The sequence below is a fragment of the Micromys minutus genome (assembly GCF_963924665.1).
Source record: "Micromys minutus genome assembly, chromosome: 9".
NCBI classification, from domain to species: Eukaryota; Metazoa; Chordata; class Mammalia; order Rodentia; family Muridae; genus Micromys; species Micromys minutus.
The window spans coordinates 9,025,123-9,047,500 of NC_137978.1; the positions used below are offsets into that span (position 1 = coordinate 9,025,123).

The 22,378-nt window shown below is 37.7% G+C and overlaps 1 pseudogene across 1 annotated transcript; it reads right to left on the reverse strand.

Annotated features, from left to right (window-relative positions):
* Nucleotides 1-1,245: 1,245 nt before the first annotated feature.
* Nucleotides 1,246-21,166, reverse strand: LOC308424927 (B box-binding protein-like; annotated as a pseudogene). Its single transcript has 2 exons — nt 21,129-21,166; nt 1,246-2,250 (listed from the first exon to the last, which is right to left on the reverse strand). The product of its transcript is annotated as a B box-binding protein-like (transcript).
* Between the last annotated feature and the right edge of the window lie 1,212 nt (nt 21,167-22,378).

A 22,378-nucleotide genomic window follows, 5' to 3' on the forward strand; every position in this document is an offset into this window, starting at 1 on the left:
AAGATTACCAGAAGGCTATCTTCTTAGCTCTTGGATTATTAATGATTTAAGGCCCATGTGTACCATACTCTGAGTGGGTGCTATAATTTTTTTCCCCTATGAAGAACTGAGGCTTTCATTTTTTTTCTGTTCTTTTCTTTTTTTTTCTTTTTTCTTTCTTTCTTTCTTTTTTTTTTTTTTTTTTTTTTTTTTTTTTTTTTTTTTTTTTTTTTTTTGGCCTTTGTTTTTCTTGAGCTTTGTATAGTCTGTGAGTTGTTTCTGGGGTGTTCAGAGCTTTCTGGGGTTAGTATCCAATTATCAGTGACTGCATATTATGTCTGTTCTGTTGTGACTGGGTTACCTCACTCAGGATGATATTCTCTAGATGCATCTATTTTCTTAAGAATTTGGTTAAGTCATTGTTTCTGATTGGTGAGTAGTACTCCATTGTGTAGATGTGCCACAATTTTTGTATCCATTCATCTACTGAAGGACATCTGGGTTCTTTCCAGCTTCTGACTATTATAAACAGAGCTGCTATGAACATTGTGGTGCATCTCTTTGTTGTATGTTGGAGTGTCTCTGGGGTATATGCCCAGAAGTGGAATAACTGGGTCTTCAGACAACACTATGTCCAATTTTTTGAGGAACCGCCAGACTGATTTCCAGAGTGGTTGTACCAGTGTACAACCTCACCAATAGTGGAAAAGTGTTCCACTTTCTCCGCATCCTCGCCAGCATCAATCTTAATATAGCTGTGTCAGAGGTATTGCTTGTTCTCTTTGCCAATATTGCTTAATTAGTTTTTTGCTTATTCTGTCCTATTTTTCCCTGTGAACAGTTGATGTGATGCTTTCTTTCTTTTTAATTATTTAAGACCTTTATTAACAGATTCTTGCAGTTTGTTGACTTTTTTAAAAAAATATCAAGTTGTAAACTTTATGACATGTTAAAATGATGTTCCTAAAAATCTCAACTTGACCAGATATGAAACAATTTAAAAATTGTTAAAGATGTATTGAGAATAACCAGACCTTTTTTTTTCTTAAAAAATACATTTGTTATTACCAAAAAGAGACATCTTCGGGTAAAAATAATAAAAAACCCCATGCTGCATAGATAATGCAGATAGTTCTAGTATGTCTGGTCAACGGACAAAAAGCAAGCACTTACAGTCTTCAGCTCCAATCCATTTTTAGAATTCCATACTCATTTCTTCTTATTGGATGACCAAACCGGATGATGGTAGAGATAGTAAGCCGGCATTTACTCAGCCCTGCCCTGCTCAACGTTGGGAGCAGAGGAATACTCAGCTGGTGGATCAGCTGCTTTTATCTTTCTGCCATCCTGTGGTTTAGGGTTCTCTGGGTATCTGTGTCAGTAATCGAAGTTGCGGTGAGGTTACTCCAGACCTTGGGTCTCATCTTGATTCCTTTGTCCTCTTCATTCGAGTCCTCTCTAGGCTGTCTCTGGCAAGGAGGACCCCTGCGGATCGTGGTCTGTAACCCCATCCATAGTTTGTCTCACTGGTCTACCTTGCTCTCCTGCACCCTGGTTTTCAGTACCTTCCATCAATTCTTGAACAGGGGGTTGAAATACTAGTGGTCGATGTGCACAGGGTCTCTGCATGTAGTTCTCTGCATGTAGTAAGGTGGGAACCTTTACTAACGACAGGGCCAGTGTTGTTGAGCCTGGCCTTCAGGAGAGCTGTCTGATCCCTTCTTCTTTTCTTTACTCTCACTAGTCTGGCAATTTGTCTGGTAATTGCATGGAGGACCCCTAGGATGTGGATAGCGTCTGTAATGGTTACGGTCTGCTGCAGGATTTACTGCCTTGAACTGGAACTCCACCAGGGCCTGTAACATTTGCTGTCTCCACAACATCAAAGTCCGCAGTCTCTCCATCGCCTACACTGCGAAGGTACTTCCTGGGGTTATTCTTCTTTATGGCAGTCTGGTGTACAAATATGTCTTCCCTGGTGTTATTCCTGTTGATGAAACAGTATCTGTTCCTTACATAGACCATTTTACTGTTCCCAAAATCTTCATTGTGATATCCTTGTCCCCGCTGTTAGGTGCCACCAATGTGAGGCCGCCCAGCCGCCAGTACCCGCGCCACTGCTGGTGAAGCCCGGCTCGGTGTCCGTGGCACTGAGGGGCAGCAGCAGGGGTGGCAGGTAGCTGCAGTGTCTGAGCCTCACTGCTCTTGGTTGTGGTGATGGTTACTGGGCTGGTGGGCGACAGCTGTGTCTCCTCCCGGGTGTGATGGTGACTAGGCAAGCGGTGGTGGGGCTCTCAGGGCTCCGGGGGGGGGTCTGCTCTCAGTTCCCCCCTAACGATCAAACTGATGCTTTATTTCTTAATGAACTTGCTTGGCGTTAAGACATGACTTAATTAAGACCTCTTGACCCCAGATTTCTAATCACTGTTATGAGTGAAACTGCTATAAACATAGTTGAGCAAATGCCCTTGTGGGACGGTGGAGCATCTTTTGGGTATGAACTCAGGAGTGGTATAGCTGGGTCTTGAGATATAAATAGTCCCAGTGTTCAGGTTTATTTCCAACATGGTTATACAAGTTTCGCTCCCACCAACAATGGAGCAGTGTTCTTGCTCCACATCCTCACCAGCATGTGCTATCACTTGAGATTTTGGTCTTAACCCTTCTGACAGGTGTAAGATGGGATCTCAGAATTGATTTGATTTTCATTTCCCTAATGACTAAGGACTTAGAACATTCCTTTAAGTGCATCTCAGACGTTAGGAATTCTTCTGAGAATTCTCTATTTAACTCTGTACCCCCTTGTGTATGCATGTATTTATTTTTATTAGATATTTTCTTTATTTATATTTCAAATGTTATCCCCTTTCCTGGTTTCCCCTTAGGAATCCACCTATCCTATTCCCCCTGCCTCGATGAGAGTGCTCCCCCACCCATGCACTCCCTCCTTCCTACCTCCCCGACCTGGCATTCCCTTACACCAGGCCTTCTAGTCTTCACAGTACCAAGGGCCTCTTCTCCCATTGATGCCTGATAAGGCCACCCTCTGCTACATATGTGGCTAAAGCCATTGGTTGCTGGTTTAGTTGGTTGCTGGTTTAGTCCCTGAGAGCTCTGGGTGTCTAGTTGTTTGATATTGTTGTTCTTCCTATGGGGTTGTAAACCCTTTCAACTCCTCAGTTCTTTCTCTAACTCCTCCATTGGGGACCCTGTTTGAAGTCTAATGGTTGGCTGTGAACATCTGCCTCTGTATTTGTCAAGCTATGGCAGAGTCTCTCAGGAGACAACTATACTAGCCTCCTGTCAGTATGCACTTCCTGGCATCCACAATATTCTCTGGGTTTGGTAACTGTATATGGGATGAATCCCCAAGTAGGCCAAACTTTTTAAATTGATCTATTTGAGCTTTTGTTATCTAATTTCCTAAGTTCTTTAAATATTTTGGATATTCACTCTCCATCAGATATAAGGATAGTAAGGAGCCTTTCACAATTTTAGGCTACCATTTTTTTTTTCATTTATAGTGCCCTTTGCTTTACAGAGATATTTCAATTTCATGAGGTCCCATGCATCAGTTGTTGATCTTTGAGGCTAAGCCATTGGTTTTCTGTTTATGAAGTTGTCCCCGGTACCAGTGAGTTCAAGGGTATTCTCCACTTTTCACACTGTCAGATTTAGTGTATCCAGTTTTAGATTGAGGTCTTTGATCCACTTAGATATGAGGTGTGTGCACAATGATAAATAAAGATATATTTGCATTTGTATTCCAGGTCAAGAATACTGACCATTATTCTGGCCTATGGGGAATATGTGCATATCTGTACTTGAATACACACACACACACACACACACACACACACACACACACTCGAGCATTTAAATGAGGAAGAGTTTATTTTGCATTACAATTTGAGGAAATTATTTTATTACTGTGAGGAAGGCATGGGAGTAAGAGGGGAAGACATGAGAGTAGAAGGAGGAGGAAAACTTAGGAAGAAGAAAGTGCCTAGAAAACAGTAGTAAGTTCAGCGTCAGAGGATCTCATCCACAGTGATTCACTTCTCCAATGAGATTAATCTTACCCTTTCAAATAGCATCTCCAGCTAGGAATATCACATGTACTATATAAAAAACTTTAAGCCAACAAGTACAAAACCGAAGTGTCTTTATTGTTCTTGCTTGAGATTTCTTTTTTCAGATTGATGACCTAATTTTAATTGGGTTTATTTCTGTTCAGTTTTCTTTGTTCATGTGTATTTTAGATATTAAGTCATTGTTTGAGGTCTAGCTGACAATGAATATCTTCTCCATTTTGTGAACTAGCTTTTTACTCAGTAGAGTTTCTTTTGCTGTCAAGAGCTTTCTGTTCTCATGATATCCTTATTTCCTGCACCACCACATTGTTTTTCACAACGAACTTCCCCCCATGTGTTGAAATGTGCTCCATACTGCTTTTTTACAGAACCAGTTCAACATTCAAGTTGATTAGATTTACGGTTTTGTGTGTGTGTGTGTGTGTGTGTGTGTGTGTGTGTGTGTGAGAGAGAAGTAGAAATAAGAAGCTACCTCTATTCTTCTACACATTGAGAAAAGTTACTCCAGAAACATTTGTTAGATTTTGGGGTTGTAATTTTAGTATCTGTGTCAAATATGAACTCAGTTATGTGAAGGTATATCTATTTCCTCAATTCTATTCCATTGTCTGATATGTCTGCTCCAATGGTGTCATGTTGCTTTTAATGTTATGGCTCTAAAAATAAGTAGAAATTAAGTTTGGTGCTACTTCCTAGAATATTTGGTTTGGTATTTTTTGGTGGCTTATTAACTTTTTCTGTTTCCATATAAAATTTAAGATTACTTATTCTATGTATGTGAAGTATGAATGGCCCTGGAATTTTTAATAGAGTTTCACTAGAATTATACGTTGCTTTTGGTAGTAAAGTAACTGTTTTCACAACATTAATTCTTTGAGTTTTGAAGTTCTTTTCTTCTCTATTTGTCTTTCTCTATTTCTTCTTTCATGGTCAAACTTTTCAAATTAGACATGTATTCATGAGATTTCATGGGTCTAACTTCTTTGAGATTTCTGAGACATAATCTCATTGCAAACTTTTATTCCTTGGTGTCTTACAATATTTCCACCCCTTCTTCTGTTACAGCCCCTGAGCCTTAAGTGCATGTGCTGTGATTCGAACTCATTAGTGGGAGATGGGTACCACATAGTCATTTACCTATTGCCATTTTATCAGTTGTAGTTTTCAGTAGTCATCTATGAGTGTTGGAAGGAGTCATGATTTATTTATAAAATTTCAGATACTCTATTTTAGTGTATTTGCCATTGATAAGCAAGAAGGCTTCTAGATTTAGGGTGTAAATTTTGTACCCTGCCACTTACCATTTTGCTAATAAATGGTTTTTTGTTTGTTTGTTTGTTTGTTTTTGTTTTTTAATCAGCATTAAGAGCCTCTTACATATAGCTACATATAATCTGCAAATAAAGATACATTGATTTTTTTTCCAATTTATACATCCTTTTTTGTATTTTTCCATGATACAGTCATCATTTAATACCATGTTGTTCTCTTTCTGTGCCTTTGTATAATTTCTGTATTTTCTATTGCTGTTGATATGTACTTTTATTTCACCATGCTAAGAGAAGACTTAGGTAGTTATTTAAATTTTCCGCCATTTGTGGAGACTTGTGTTGTATCACAATAAGTGTTCTATCTTAGAGAAAGTTATATTGGTTGCTGAGAAGGCTGTTTATTCTCTGACATTTGCATACCAATCTGTAGATAACTGACGGGTCAGTGTTCCCTATGGTGTCATTCAATGCCCATATTTATCACTTGCTTTGTCTGGATGACCTGTGTTCTGTTGCAAGCAAAATATTGAAGTCATCAGCTCTTGCTGTGTCTGTAATAATCTTTGGCTTTATGTCTAGTAGCACCTCCTGTATAAAATTTGATACACCTGTGTTTTGAGCATATGTGTTTCGAATTGTAATGTCTTCATGATTGATTGTTCCTTGATCAGTATGCAGCGATCTTTATATTTCTTTTGATTAGTTTTGATTGGAAGTCAATTTTGTCAGATATTAGGATAACAACTCCTGCTTATTTCCTTGTTAAATTTGCCTGGAATAGCTTTGCCCACCCACTCACCCATGGCAGTATCTGTCTTAGACTGTAAGATGGCATTTCGTGGGAGCAACAAAATTAGTGGATTCTGCTTTTTAAATATAGTTCACAAGCCTGTGTCTTTTGATTAGGAACTTTAGGCTATTGATATTCACGGTTATTATTGCAAGATTTGTGTAAATTTTTATAGCTTTGCTAATATTTTGTGAGTTTCTGCTTAGTCTACATTTGTATTAACTAACCTAGCATTTTTTGTTTCTTACTTGTAGGTTTTAACCATGGTATTTCTTCTCTCAGTCTGAGAATTCACTAATGTTTTCTCTGTAGAGTTAGCTTGATGAACTTAAATTCTTTAATTTGCTATGGCTATGAAAAGTTATTCTTTTCTCTGCAATTATGGCATTTTTCCTAGCTGTTATCATCTGTTTAGACATTCAATTTTTAGAACTCACAGCATATCAGCCCAATACATTCTTTCTCTTAATGTCTTTCATTGAAAAGTCAAAGAAAATATCTAATATTTCTGTGAAAAATCATAGAAAAGATCTAATATTTTCCAATAGTTTTTTTATTATTCACTTTGCATCTTGATTGCAAATCCCCTTCCTCTTCTCTTCCCAGTGTCACACTTATAAATTTCTTCCCACATTACCCCCTCACCCCTTCACCTTAGAGAAGGGGAAATGTCCTTTGGTATCATCCTGCTCTGGGACATATATTCCTACCAGGACAAAGCATAGCCTCTCTCTCAGGCCTATACATCCAGGAACTCCAGTTAGGACAAGTAGATCCAATGGCAAGGATCAGAGTCAGTGACAGACCCAACTCCAATTGTAAGGGAACCCACTTGAAGACCAAGCTGCAGATCTGTTACAAATACGTAGGGGGCCTAGGACCAGCCCATGCATACTCTTGATTGGTGGTTCAGTCTCTTTAAGCCCCCAGGGGTCAGGTTAGTTGACTCTGCAGCAGTACTTGTGATGTCCTTGACCTCTCCAGCTTGCTCAATTCTATTGCCCACGTTTACATAAGACTCCCCTACCTTCACCAGATGATTTGCATCTGTTTCCATTTGCTGCTGGATGATGCCTCTCAGGAGACAGTTTCTGTACAAGTTGGCACTCCCACCAGTAATGGAGGAGTGTTCTTGCTCTATGTCCTAGCCAGGATAATCTTTCTGTTGAATTTTTTATCTTAGCCATTATGAAAGGTGTAAGACAGAATCTTTTTTGATGTAAGATGGATTTTTTATTTGCATTTCTTTATTATTCTTCTGTTATATGTAGGGTTGGTGAAGATATTTTCCAATTCTGCAGGATGCTATTTTTCCCATTAATGGTGTCTTTAGCCTTTCTAAAAGCTTTTCAGTTTTATGAGGTCCCATTTATTAATTGTTGATCTTAGTGCTTGAGCTATTGGTGTTCTACTCAGGAATTTGTCTCCTGTGCCAGTTTTACATTGAGATTTTTGATCCACTTGAACTTGAATTTTGTGTAAGGTGATCTTTTTTTAAAGCTGTGAGTGGACGATGGAGCTGGGGACCAGAGGCAGCGAACAGTTCAGAACAGGTGGACTTAACTAGATCCCAGAGTAATCTAGAGCAGGGGAATGGGAAATAGTAATGGGACCCAACCTGGATTTTCTGGTAGTAAGGGTCTGGTGAAAAGTGTGGAGTGGTGAAGGGAAGGAGGAAAACCAGGTATTGTTCTGACAGACCAACCTTTATAAGTGACAGGGTCCTTCTCTCTTTTTAAAAAAATCTTTTTATTGGATATTTTATGTATTTACATTTCAAATATTTCCCTTCTCCCATCTTCCATGAAGATGATCCTAATCCCAACCACCCACTCCCAACTCATCACCCTGGCATTCCCCTACACTGCGAAAATGAGACTTTACAAGACCAAAGCATTCTCCTCCTATTGATGCCAGACAATTGCATCCTGTGCTACATATGTGGCTGGAGACATGGGTCTCTCCAACGTGTACTCATTGACTGATGTTTAGTCATTGGTTGGCAGGAGCTCTGGGGGATTTGGTTGATTGGTATTGTTGGTCTCCCCATGGAATTGCAAATTCTTTCATTTCCTTTAGTCCTTTTCCTAGCTCCTCCACTGGGGTCCAGTGCTCAGTCTGATGGTTAGCTGGAAGCATTCTTATCTGTATTAGGTCCTTCTTTCTTGCAGGCTTCAATAACTGGTCTGTTTTGTTCATACATTTAGTGTTTTAACTATCATGTGATGTGAGGAAATTTCCTATATTTTTTCTGTTTATTTGGTATTTTATATACATATTACACCCAAATCAGCATCTCTTTCTCTAGATTTGGGAATTCGTTTTTGTGATTTATTGAAAATATTCTCTGCATCTTTGAATTGAACTATTTACATGCCTATTATTCACAGATTTCATCTTTCCATAATGTTCCAAAGATTTGCCACAGTCTATTAATAGTCCTTGTGAGATGTTTTTATCTTGCCATTTCCTTTACTGAGTAATCCAATTCCTTTCCCTTGTATTCAAGCCTTTGTACTCTGTCTTGAACTTCGTTAATTCTATCAGTGAGGCTTTTTACTGAACTTCCTAGATTTACTGAATTTTCTAATTCAAGCCATATTTTGGTTTGTGTTTTCATATTTCTTCATATTAACGTTTACTTTTAGAGGATGAATTGTCTTATTCATTTACTTTAATTTAATCTTCTTCATTTCAACATTTCTTTTGAGTGCCTTTAAACATATTTGTAATAGTTATTTTGAATTAATTCTTTCTACGTGTCATCCAAGTTGCTTTCACTTCGGTCTATTGCTGGGTAGTTAGTACTTTTCGCAGGAAATATTTTGTCTTTTTATACAACAAAATTGGTTGTATCCTGTGGTATGTTATACACACCCTCAGTGAGTGACCATTTGAATCTTGTATGCTGTTACCTTGGCATGACAGGTTTTAGATCAACTGTGTCATGCTTGAACTTCAGTCTTGTGGTCACTCCATATTGTTTCAAAATTGAGGCAGTAGAGGTCTTAGTTCATCTAATTCCCACCAACAGGCACCCTGGAAACTGAGAAAGGTATCATCATGGTTCCTCAGAAACAAAATGTAGAATGCCAGAGAGAAACAGAGATGAGGACTACCTATAGAGCACACTGATTTACACATAGGTTTCTAAAGGCAGTGTTGAGAAGACACAGAGGAAAGGAGAGAAATATGTAACCTGTGAAGTGAGAAGGTTCTCAGTATATATGTGCAGATAATGATTTTAGGGTTCTAGATAGGATATAAGGGGAGAGTTAGCTACTGGGTAAGAAGGCACTCAATATAACATCTCAGATAGTGGGGTCTAGGTCCCAGAGGAAGAAAGATGGAGAGCTATCTGTGGTTAAAGCAGGAATGTAGTGAAGGTATTTACTTACATATGGTGGAACTTATGGTTCCAAATGGAGCAGAAAGGTAGGACCACATTTGAAGTAAGCAGGAATATGACAGAGGAAAAGGTTCTTATGTTGCAGAGTTAATATTCCTTTATTGATCTTTAAAAAGTGTTTAATGTAAGTGTTTTTATATTGATTTAATATAACCAATTTAATTTATTTCTGTTCTATTTTTTATTACTTACATTATTTTGATTACTGAGAATTTAATTTTTCTACTTTTAGTTTCATATGGTTTAATCAATGGCATTTAGATCTTTATTCTTTTCTGGTGTAAGTGTTTAATGCTCCAACTTATTTCTGATTGTTTTTTGTGCTGTGTGCCAATCTCATCAACGGACAGATCATGAAGACAGAAACTAAACAGAGACACAAGGAAACTAACATAAGTTATTAAACAAATTTAACAGACATCTATAGAACACTTCATCCTAAAACAAAAGAATACACCTTCTTCTCAGCACCTCATGGAACCTTCTCCAAAACTGTCACAAACCGGGCCTCAATAGATAATAGAAGACTGAAATAATTTCATACACCCTAACTTTACCACGGACAAAGTGTGGTCTTTAATAATAACAAAATCAACAGAAAGTCTACATATGCATGGAAGGTGAAAAACTCTCTGCTCAATGATAACTTTGTCAGGGAAATATTAAAAACTTTCTAAAATTTAATGAAAATGAAGGCACGACATACCCAAAATTATTTGACACAATAGAAGCAGTGCTAAAAGAAAAACTCATATCTCTGAATGCTTCCAACAAGAAACTGGAGACAACATAAGCCAGTAGCTTAACAGCACACCTGAAACTCTAGAACAAAAAGACCCAAATATACCCAAGAGAAGTAGCCTATAGGAAACAATCAAACACAGGGCTGAAATCAACCAAGTAGAAACAAATTACAAAACAAATTAACAAAACCAAGAATTGGTTCTCTGAAAAATTAAACAAGATATATAAACCCTTAGCCAGACTAAGCAGAGAGCAAGAGACAGTATCCAAATTAATAAAATCAAAAATAAAAAAGGAGACATAAGTACAGAAATTGAGAAAATTTTAAAAAATAATCAGATCTCTCTACAAAAGCTTATATTCAACAAAACTGTAAAATCTGGATAAAATGACAATTTTCTAGACAGATACCAGGTACCAAAGTTAAATAAGGATAATATCAACCATCTAAATAGTCCCAAAACCCCTAAAAAAATAGAAGCAGTTCAAACTAGTCCAGAAAATAGAAACAGAAGGGACCCTACATAATTCATTCTATAAAGTCACAATTATGTTTATACCCAAACCACACAAAGACCCAACAGAGAAAGAGAACTTCAGACCAATTTTCTTCATGAATATCGATGCAAAAACACTCAATGAAATTTATGCATATCAAATCCAAGAACACATCAAAACAGTCATCTAACATAATCAAGTAGGCTTCATCACTGGGATGCAGAAATGGTTCAATATATGGAAATCTATAAATGTAATCTACAATATAAACAAACTTAAAGATAAAAAAACAACATGATTATCTCATTATTCTGAGAAAGCATTTGACAAAATTCAAAATGCTTTCATGTTAAACGTCTTGAAATGATCAGGAATGTATGGCCCATACCTAACATAGTAAAAGCAATATACAGCAAACCAGCAGAAAACATCAAACTAAATGGTGAGAAACTTGAAGCAATCCCACTAAAATCAGGGACTAGACAAGGCTGTCCACTCTCTCCCTATCTAAAATAGTACTTAAAGTCCTAGCCACAACAATTAGACAAAAAAAATAATAGGAGTTCAAAGGGATATAAAATGGAAAGGAAGAAGACAAAATATCACTATTTATAGCTAATATGATAATATATTTATGTGACCCCAAAAATTTTACCAGAGAACTCCTACTCCTGATAAACAACTTGAGGAAAGTGCCTGGATATAAAATTAACTCAAACACATAATTAGCCTTCCTTCACTCAAAGGATAAACAGGCTGAGGAAAAAATTAAGTAACAACATTTTTCACACTAGTGACAAATAATCCCTTGGTGTGACTCTAAGCCAACAAGTGAACAAGAATTTAAAGTCTCTGAAGAAAAAAAAATGAAGATATCAGAAGATGGAAAGATCTCTCATGCTCATGGACTGGCAGAATTAATATACTAAATATGGCCATCTTGCTGAAAGCAATCTGTAGATTCAAGCAATTCCCATAAAAATTTCAACTCAATTTTTTACAGACTTAAAAAGAGCAATTTCCAATTTCATTTGGGATAACAGTAAACCCAGCATACCAATAACTATTATAAACAATAAAAGAATATCTGGGGGAATCATCATTCCTGACTTCAAGCTATCCTATAGAGTAATAGTGATAAAAGCATTCTGGTATTGGTACAGAAACAGGAAGGTAGATCAAAGGACTAGAACTGAAGACCCATAAACAAACTCAGACAGCTATGGTCACTTGATCTTTGAAAAAATATCTAAAACCACCCAGTGGAAAAAAAGACAGTATTTTCAACAAATGGTGCTGCTCAATTAGCATGTAGAACAATGCAAATAAATCGAGTCTCATTCCTTGTACAAAGCTCAAGTCAAAGTAGATCAAGGACCTCTACCTAAAATAAGATATACTGAATCTAATAAAAGAGAAAGTGGGGAAAAGCCTGGAATACATGAGCACAGGGGAAATTTTCCTGAACAGATCATCAATGGCTTATGCTGTAAGATCAAGAGTCAACAAATAGGACTTCACAAAACTGAAAAGCTTCTGTAAGGCAAAGAACACTCTCTATAGGAGAGAATGTCAACCAGTAAATTACAAAAAGATCTTTACCCATCATATATCAGATAGTGAACTAATATGCAATATATACAAAGAACTCAAAAGTTAAACTCCTGAGACCCAAGTAACTATATTAAAACATAGTTTACATAGGCTACATAGCTAAACAAAGAATTCTAAACTGGGAAATATTGAATGGCCAAGAAACACCTAAAGAAATGTTCAACATCTACCATTTTCATCCCTGCAGTTCTTTCAGACAGGAACAATTATGGGTCAGGGTTTTGACTGTGAGATAGCAACCCTTTCACTCACTTGATGCCTTGTCTTTCTTTTGGAGGTGGGTTCTGCAAGTTCCCTTTCACCACTGTAGGGCATTTCATCTAGGAGAAGAGCATGAGAGAATGAAGTTCCAGCAACAGTCCCAAATCGGTATCCAGCTCAAAGGCAGGCCCCAAGGCCTGACACTACTATTGAGGCTATAAAGCACTCACAACAAAGAACCTATCATGACTACTCCCCAAAAGAAACAATAAACAGCTAAAAGAGTCAGATGCAAATATTTACTCCCAACCAGTGCAGAGAAGTTGCTCACCCTTGTGGCTTAATTAAAAAAATGGTGGAAGAAGCTGAGGAGAAGTATGACCCTGGAGGAAGACCAACAGTATCAATTAGCCTGGACACTGGGGACCTCTCAGACACTGTATCACCAACCAGGCAGCATACACCAGCTGATATGAGATCCCCAACAGCAGAGGTCTGGGTTCAGTCAGAGAAGATGCCCCTGACCCTCAAGAGACTGGAGGCCTCAGGGAGTATAGAGGTCTGGTGGGGTTGGTAGGGTGAGGATACCCATGTGGAGATAGGGGTGTGGGGCAGAGATATGGGATGTGAATCAGTAGAAGAGTGAACCAGTATGGGAGAGGAATAAAATCTGGAGTGTATCAATCAATCAATCAATCAACAAACAAACAAACCAACAAACAAATGAAATGTTTATCATTCCAGGTCATCAGAGAAATACAAATCAAAATGTTACTGAGATTCCCAACTAACACCAGTCAGAATGTCTGAGTTAAAAGAACTTATCGAAATAGCAGATGCTGGTGAGGATGTATGGAGAAAGAGGAACACTCCTCCATTGTTGGTGTGATTGCAAGCTTGTACAACCACTCTGAAAATCAGTCTGGCAGTTCCTCAGAAAATTGGACATAGTACTACCTGAGGACCCAGCTATAGCACTCCTGGGCATATACCAAAAATATGCTCTAACATATAACAAGGACTTATGTTTCACTATGTTCATAGAAGCCTTATTTATAATAGCCAAAAGGTAGAAAGAACCCAGATATCCTTAAACAGAGAATTGGATACAGAAAATGTGGTACATTTACATATCTATTAAAATCAATGGTTTCATGAAATTGCAGGCAAATGGATGAAACTAGAAAATATCAAACTGAGTGAGGTAGCCCAGTTCAAAGTAAATACATATGGTTTATACTCACTGACAAGTGGATATTAGGCAAAAAGCTTAGAATACCCAAGATATAACTCACAGACCACATGAAGCACAAGAAGAAGGAAAAGAAAAGTGTAGATGCTTCAGTTCTTCTTAGAAGATGGAAAAAAATACTGATGAGAAATAGAGGGTGTGATGGATTTGGAAATGACAGATGAGAGGGAGTGGAAAAGAGGGCAGAATGAGGTATGGCAGGAGACAGGGATTATATCCAGAGGGTCAGGAATTTGAACAGGGGTGTGCAGCAATGGGGGATGGGGATCTGGGGTAGCCACAGGAAAATCTCATATGCCAGAAAGCCAAGAGGGTCCCAGAACACAATGTAGATCACATTAGCTGAAATGCCCAACAAAGGGAGGAAGAACTTGTAGAGACCATATCCAGAAGTTAGGCAAGGCCCCTGTTGGCCTGTGGGCCACTCACTCATCTCCAAATTTTTAACCCCGAATTACTCCTGTCTAAAGAATTATGGGGACAAAGTGTGAAGTAGAGACTGAAGGAAAGACCATACAGAGACTGTCCCACCTAGGTATCCATCCCATTTGCTGACACTGAACCCAGAAACTATTGTGGATTCCAGGAAGTGCATGCTGACAGAAGGCTGATAAAGCTATCTCCTGAGAGTCTCTGCCCAAGCTTGACAAATTCAGTGGTGGATGCTCACAGCCAACCATTGGCCTGAGCACAGGGACCCCAATGAAGGAGTTAGGGGCTGAAGGAGCTGAAGGGTTTTGCAACCCCATAGGAAGAACAACAATAGCAACCAACCATACATCCCCGAGCCCAAAGAGCTACATGGAGCTACATGGCTCGAAATGCACATGTAGTACAGGATGGCCTTGTAGTATATCAATGGGAGGAGAGAGGAGAGACCATTGGTCCTGTGAAGGCTAGATGTCCTAGTATAGGGGAATGCCAGGGCCAGGAGTGAGGAGGGAGTGAGTGGGTGGGCACAGTCATAGATGCAGGGTGAGGGGCATGGGATAGGGTATTTCTGGAGGGGAAATTGGGAAGCGGGATAACATTTGAAATGTAACTAAAACACACACACACACACACACACACACACACACACACACACACGAGTTGTCTGAAGATATTTTCCCTTGGCTTTGGGTAAGCACTATTGTGTGTTGTATAGGACAAGATGGCTGCAGTTTCTGTTGCTGCTCATTCCAAAGTTGTCCATCTGAGAAAATAAAAGTTTCTAGAAATATGATAACCTTCTCAAATTTTTAAACACTCATTAGAAAAGAACATTATATGACAAATAAATACTGGCAATTAATTAACAAGAATGTGCATTAAAAATATTGACATTCACAAAATGATAAAAATCCTCATCCACTGGCATTTGATTTTCCAAATTAAGTATGTCAAAGAGTTTTTGCTTGCAGTTCTGTGACTCACAAAGAGTCCAGTTTTCCTCCCTTTCAAATGTGTGTAATGAAGAACAAAGAGATGCTTGTCTTTTCCTCCTATAATCAAAGAAGTGAGATTTTGAAAGAATATCCATTTTTTGAATATTGAAATTTAGGAAGCTAAGCACAAATCCAAGAGTAAAAAGACCTTTCATTTTCTTTGGAAGAATCTGTAGTTTTAAATCATTGGATTGTATGTTTTTTAGGATTCCCTGTTCTGTGTTTATATCATGAGTCATTGTTTATATAATTTAATTAACATTGGCCAGCGCCAGCACACTGAAGTACTGTCTTAACGCATTTACTTGAAATGTCTCCTTGTCCCTGAGCTGTCATTTCTTAGCATGATGGATAATGGATAGAAATGATTATCCTGAACAAGGGTAGACAGCTTAAATGATTAGAGCTTCAAAGAATTATCAGCCTTGGCTAAACATCTTATTTTTCACAATGCATTATTAAAGGAAAATGCCATAGAGACCGATATGAATATGGAAACTCTCTTAAAACAGTGCCATTGTCTATGACAGGTAGGCTGTCACTTAAATGAGCTTACCACACAATACCTCATCAATCTTCCTACCAAAGTGACTTAAAACACCTTTGATTGTTCAATGTCAATGCAGAACACATATAAGTAGAAACATTGTGGGTGGTTTTATATATGCCAAGGTCTTGATTCATTCCTGACACAAAATATCATGTCTCCCCATTACATAAACATACATAGGTTCTCTAATTGTTGCTGTCCGACAATAAAGATTCAGTATACTCCCACCCACAGTTGTGACTAAGTGATACCACGTAGGCTATCTCCCTGATCCTCATGAGGAATGTCATTGGGCTGTCTTTTGGAAGATTTTTACTACCTTTGTTTTATAAGGACATTTTTATTGTTCAATAAATTGTTTTACTTTTATGTCCAGTGTTGTAAATGGTGAGGAGAGGATGGAAACCTGTGAGAACAATCAAATACCCAAAGAATAAGCAAGTTAATTTAATATAAGCTGCATGTTTTCATAGCTACTTCTCAGATGAGCGACCTCTGTGCTGATGTTTTTTATCTCTGTCTAGCACCCAAGAAGAGGCTCCATCTCCTGCTTATTGTTAAATGAACTCCTCTTTGTTCTTCCCATAAAATGCATTTTAACTCCATATTAGTAAATAATATTTTATGAATGTTTAAAATAATTTTATGAATACAATTAGAATCAGTTTAGAGAAACTATTACTATCAAGGTAGATACATAGGGCTTACCATATATTGCAGTACATGTTCCAGATTTAAAGTGTAGAAAATATTACTTCAGAATGATGATTTGTGGGGTTATATTCGATTCATATCTTCCCTATCCAGAAGGTCATCATGTATATTTTCACTTTCCACTGAACTTGGTTGGTAGTAGCTTAGAGAGAGAAGGAAGTTTATTACTGTAGTCATTTTTCCATTTTATTTCTAGTTGTTGCCCTTATATTTTTGAACAAATTTTAAAAGTTAAATTATATCATAAAGGAATACACATAGGAAAATTATATATATTATCTTCCTTGAAATATTAGAACATATATCTATAAATAAGAGAGACTTCTGTATATACTATATTATAAAAAAATCAGAAACAAAACAAAATTACAGTAACAGAAATCAATAATGCTTGTCTCTGATTTTCATGAACCATAAATATGGTTCATGAAGTCATCTATCTACTTGAGACAGGTAGGATTCAAAACTATTAAAACAAACACAAAATCATCTATGATTTTCTTGATTCTACAACACTAGCACAACTCTGCAGTCCCCTCTGCGCATCCCTGTCACCTTCATGTATTACTCTTGTGCAGTAATGTTCAATATTTAATCCAATGAGTTTCTCATTTGATCACATATAGCAACTAATTCAGGACCTGTTTTATGTTTTTTAATCATTTTCTTGTTTGATAATTTCATGTATACATATCATGTTTTTTTGCTCAAATGCAACCCTGTAATCTTCCTTTGTAACTCTATTCTGAACCCACCACCATTTTATTCCAAATTAATGTATAAGTTTCATTGGATATTTTATTTATTTACATTTCAAATTTTATTTCTTTTCCTAGTTTCCCCTCTGAAAACCCCGCTATCCGGTGCCCTTCCCCTTGCATCAATCAGGGTGCTTCCCTGACCACCCACTCCTACCTCTTCACCCTGGAATTCTGCTGCACTGGGGCATCTAGCCTTCATAGGACCAAGGGCCTCTCATCCCAATGATGTCTGACAAAGCCATCCTCTGTTACATATGCAGCTGGAGCCATGGGTTGGTAGAAGTAAACACTTTGGTTGGTGGTTTAGTCCCCCAAAGCTCTGGAGGGGGGTCTGGTTGGTTGATATTTTTGTTCTTCCTAAGGGGTTGCAAACACCTTCAGCTCCTTCAGTCCTTTCCCTGAGTAGTTTACTAGGGACCCTGTGCTCAGTTCAGTGGTTAATTGCAAGCATCCACCTCTGTATTTGTCAAGCTCTGGAAGAATCTTTTAGGAGACTGCTATATCATCAAGCACTTCTTGACATCCAAAATAGTGTCTGGGTTTGGTGTCTGTATATGGGATGGATCCCCAGGTGAGACAGTCTCTGGAGGGCCTTTCCTTCAGTCTCTGCTCCACACTTTGTCTCTATTTCCTCCAGTGAGTATTTTGTTTCTCCTTCTAAGAAAGACTGAAGCACCCACACTTTGGTCTTCCTTCTTTTTGAGCTTCATGTGGTCTGTGAATTGTATCTTGAGTATTCCCAGCTTTTGTGCTGATATCTATTTATCACTGAGTGCTTACAATGTGTGTTCTTTTGTGATTGGGTTACCTCACCCTGGATGGTATTTTCTGGTTCCTTCCATTTTAATCCCAGTTATTCAATTTGGTTCTGCCAGTATGTGTATCTACTTAAGGGTTTGTACTCATGAATACTCCTAAAGGACAATCACTCCTTTGGCCCATTCCAGAAACCACCATTTGACAATATCTCAGGATATTCTGAGAAACAAAATATTGATGCAAGGATCGAACTCACAGAGATTCTGTTATATGTGGTCTACAGATTCAACAAGATGTTTTTAGTGAAAATATTGTTGAAAGCTCCTGCAAATGAGAACATTGCCTTATACTCTCTACACCAGAAGACAACTCAATCAGACCCAGTAATTTCCACAATTCAAATTATATCTGAATATTCTGTTTGATAATTTTGAAGTCCAATTGAGATAACAGTTATAGCCATATCTCCAGTAAACATATCCATACTCATAACTCATTTCCATACTTAGAATGCTTCTCTTAAATGATACCTATGCCGCTTGAGCAACATCAAACTGCAATAAAGTCAGACGCATTGTGATCTAAATATAAATCATACTAAGTGCTGAATCTTTTTTCTTTTTTTATACTTTATTTTACAAAAACAAAGATAAATGTACAAATTTTCAGCAGTTTTGCATAAAAGTATGCAAATACATTTTTTAAGGTTGTAATTAAGTATTTGTGGGTACATATACATACACATATGTATATATGTAACAATAATATAGGAAAAGAGGCTATCAATTTAAGGGGATAGGAGAGAAACTGGGGGGGGGCTGTAGGGAGGAAATGGGGATGTGGTACAGTTCTATTTTAATCAAAATATATTGTTTTTTTTGTTGTTGAACTTCACACAGTCTGTGAGTTGTTTCTGGGGTGTTCAGAGCATTCTGGGGTTAGTATCCCATTATCAGTAACTGCATATTATGTCTGTTCTTTTGTGACTGGGTTATCTCACTCAGGATGATATTCTCTAGATGCATCCATTTTCTTAAGAATTTTGTCAAGTCATTGTTTCTGATAGCTGAGTAGTACCCCATTGTGTAAATGTACCACAATTTTTGTATCCATTCATCTACTGAAGGACATCTGGGTTCTTTCCAGCTTCTGGCTATTATAAATAGAGCTGCAATGAACATTGTGGTGCATGTATCATCGTTGTATGTTGGAGTGTCTCTGGGGTAAATGCCCAGAAGTGGAATAACTGGATCTTCAGGTAGTACTATGTCCATTTTTCTGAGGAACCGCCAGACTGATTTCCAGAGTGGTTGTATCTGTTTACAACCCCACCAGCAGTGGAGAAGTGTTACTCTTTCTCCACATCCTTGCCAGCATCTGTTGTCATCTGAGTTTTGGATCTTGGCCAATCTGACTGGTGTGAGGTGGAATCTCTGGGTTGTTTTGATTTGCATTTTCCTGATGGCTAAGGATGTTGAGCACTTCCTTAGATGTTTCTCAGCCATTTGATATTCCTTGATTGAGAACATTTTGTTTAAGTTTGTACCACATTTTTAATTGGGTTGTTTAATTCTCTGGTGTCTAGCTTTTTAAGTTCTTTGTATACCTTGGATATTAGGCCTCTATCTGATGTGGTGATGGTAAAGATCTTTTCCCACTCTGTTGGATGCCGTTTTGTTTTCTTGACAGTCTTTAGCCTTACAGAAATTTTGCAATCTCATTAAGTCCCATTTGTCAATCTTTGACCTTAAAGCTCGAGCCATTGGTGTTCTGTTCAGGAAATTTTCTCCTGTGACTATGAGTTCTAAGGTTTTTCCTACTTTCTCATCTAATAGTTTCAGTGTACCTGGTTTAAAGTGGCTGGATATAAAATTAACTCAAACAAATCAGTAGCCTTTCTATCTCCAAACATCAAACATGTGGATAAAGAAATTAGGGAAAAGATACCCTTCATAATAGTCACAAACAATATGAAATACCTTGGTGTTACTCTAAGTAAGCAAGTGAAGGACCTGTATGACAAGAACTTCAAACCTCTAAAGAAAAAAATCGAGGAAGATCTCAGAAAATGAAAAGATCTCCCATGCTCATGGATTGGAAGGATCAACATTTAAAAATGGCCATCTTACCAAAAGCAATCTACAGATTCAATGCAATCCCCATCAAAATTTCATCCCAGTTATTCATTGAGTTGGAAAGATCAATGTGCAATTTCATCTGGAATAACAAAAGACCTAGAATAGCGAAATCCATCCTCAACAACAAAAAAACATCTGCGGGAATCACTATCCCTGACCTCAAGCTATATTACAAGGCTATTGTGCTAAAAACTGCATGGTACTGGTACAGAAATAGGCACATGGATCAATGCAATAGAATAGAAGATCCAGAAATGAGCTCTCACTTATAGAGATTTATATTTCACAATAGAAAAAGGACAGCCTATTTAACAAATTGTGTTGGTCCAACTGACACTCAGCATGCAGAAGAATGAAAATAGACCCTTTCTTATCTCCTTGTACAAAGCTCAAGTGTAAGTGGATCAAAGATCTCCACATTAAAGCAGGTACACTAAGTGCTGAATCTTGTTGCTTCATAATCTTTGTCCCTCCACTCTAGCTGCTACCAGCTTACAGCAGCTCATAATTATTTATTGTTCTGAAAAAAAAGCAGATAAAAAATACTGCTTACATTTTCTGAACTTCACAAAATGCTTATTAAAAGTGAGGCACAGAAGCAAGAAATATGTGTGTTCTATTTTGTTTAACCCATATGTGCATGCCTTAAATTGGATCATTCTATAGCAGATGAGACTGAGGTATAGAGGTAGTTTGTTCAGGGTCATAAAGTAGAAGAGTTAGCTAGCATAGGAAGCCTGTCTGCCCAGCAAAGCTACTTTGTGGTTTCAAGTAGAGATGAGCAGGTCCAGTTACTGTGCGAAGTTTCCCAAAGCATGAAATTTTGAGTCCTACTATGCTGGCTAGTTTTTGTTGTTGTTGCTTTTCCTGTTTGGGGGTTTTGTTTCTTTGTTTGTGTTTTGTCAACTTGATGCAAGCTAAAATTACCTGGGAAGATTGAGCGTCAATTGAGAAATTGTCTCCATCGTATTAACTTGTTGGTATGTCTGTGGGGTTTTTTTTAATTAATTATTGTTGTTAGAGAAACTAGACTACTGTGTGAAGTGCCCCCCTGGAGAGCTGGTCTGGGTTGTATAAGAATGCAGGATGAACGAGTCACAGGAAGAAAGTCAGTATGTATCATTCCTCTATGGTTCCCGCTTGAGGTTCCTGACTTGAGTTTCTGTGCTGTGTTCCTTCAATCCTGGATGTCCTATGGAAGTGAAAGGAAAATAAGCTCTTTGTTCCCCAAGTTGTTTTTGGTTTTGTTGTTTCCTATCACACCAAAAGGCAAGAGAGTACACCTATATTAGATCCACTGGTTCAGAAATTCTACATTTCCATTCAGCTCCCTGTGTTCTACAAGCCCTTCAGGTGATTCTGATTCTAACTGCCTTAGAATCGCCACCAGCTACACTTTACCACATACTCATTGAAACTGGTCCTCGTTATCCAGGGCTTTGTCATATGAAAAGTGGGACTCCCCATAGGAAATAAGAAAGGACTTATGTGGCAATCCTAGATTGAGCTTCATGTAGAGCACTCTCTATTTGCTAGGAAACAGTCGAGAACCAAGAAACTGAAGCTGATTAACAAGAAGGAAACTGATGGGAAGCCCCAAATCACTTCCCCTTCTCCTTTGTCTTAGCTCCTCCTTCTGGACTGTCAAGTGACTCCAGATATTCTAATTAAGACATACTACACATAGATACACTTACTTTGTCACAATTAAAGGTGTATGTGTTGTTATTGTAATTATGTTCTAATCACCAAGGACATAATTGCAAAGGCACTTCATTATTTAATGCTTCCTGTATATATATAGTCCACTCTGGTTCTGAACCCTTATTACATAAACAATTGCAAATGAACAGTGCCACTAAGTTTGGTTCTAGGGCTACTGATTTTTCCTTTTATTCCATGTCTAAAGTAATCTAACTAGTGATCAAATTCTATTGCATTATCCTATTTAAAGACTTCTTTAATAACTTTAAGCATTTATGAGGGAAAATACACACAAACATTACCACCAAATGCACTTTTTTTCCTCTGGATTTCAAATTTATAAAGTGCCTATTCCTCTTGGACTTACATTTTAAAGTTCTTTGCTCTAGTGTGGAGTGATAGATTCCCCACATATCTTGCAGAGAACTGCTTTATAGCTACTGTGACAGCATAAAATTGAATGGGTGGTGATA